This window comes from Microtus ochrogaster, chromosome 5 (genome assembly GCF_000317375.1).
Source record: "Microtus ochrogaster isolate Prairie Vole_2 chromosome 5, MicOch1.0, whole genome shotgun sequence".
Classification (NCBI taxonomy): Eukaryota; Metazoa; Chordata; class Mammalia; order Rodentia; family Cricetidae; genus Microtus; species Microtus ochrogaster.
Window position 1 is genome coordinate 74,451,682 of NC_022012.1, and position 966 is coordinate 74,452,647.

The following is a 966-nucleotide window of genomic DNA, read 5'->3' on the forward strand; positions in this document are numbered from 1 at the left end:
TTGTGTTTGTAGGCAATGCGTGTGTGTGAGTGTGCATGTGTGCTGAGATTAAAGGCATACACCACCATGCCTGGTAACAACAAGTTTATTTATTTATTTCTAATTTAACTTTAAAAATTTTTGTTTTTGATTTTTGATACAGGGTTTCTCTGTATAACAACCCTGACTGTCCTGGAACTTGCTCTGTAGACCAGGCTGGCCTCGAACTCACAGAGATCTGCCTGTCTCTGTTTCCTAAGTGCTGCAATTAAAGGCGTGTGCCACCACACCCAGCCACAAGTTTATGAAATTTTCAGTTATTTTCTTTTTGGTCTTACTCTGTAACCCTGGCTGGCCTGGAACTGTGTGGCCCTTGCTGACCTTGAACAAAACCATTCTCTTTCTCGTGACGCGACAGGTCTTCTCTTCCTTTGACTCCTTGTTTATAACAGTGACTTTGAAGGCTGTGTCTGTCGGTCCTGACCTCTGCCCACTTGCGCAGGCAGGCTCTGCAGCCTGTCTTTGTTTGCTCTTCGCTGTATGAGTCATGTTTTCCTGTTTCTTTTCATGCCTTGTAATGTCTGTTGTTTGGAGAAAAGACATTTCAGAGATTACACTGTAGCATGTTCTCCAGTTTCTGGGGTGTGTAATTATTGTCTGCTTGTTTATTTATTCAGGGATGTCAGTGGAGGGAAGCAAATCCATTTCACCCCTTCCATGCCTCTCAAGTTGAGACTCATGCCACACAGCAGAGGGTGTGCTCACAGTGACTGCAGGGGGTGTGCTCACAGTGACTATAGGGGGTGTGCTCACAGTGACTATAGGGAGGTGCTCACAGTGACTATAGGGGTGTGCTCACAGTGACTATAGGGGTGTGCTCACAGTGACTATAGGGGTGTGCTCACAGTGACTATAGGGGTGTGTTCACAGTGACTGCAGGGGGTGTGTTCACAGTGACTATAGGGGGTGTGCTCACAGTGACTATAG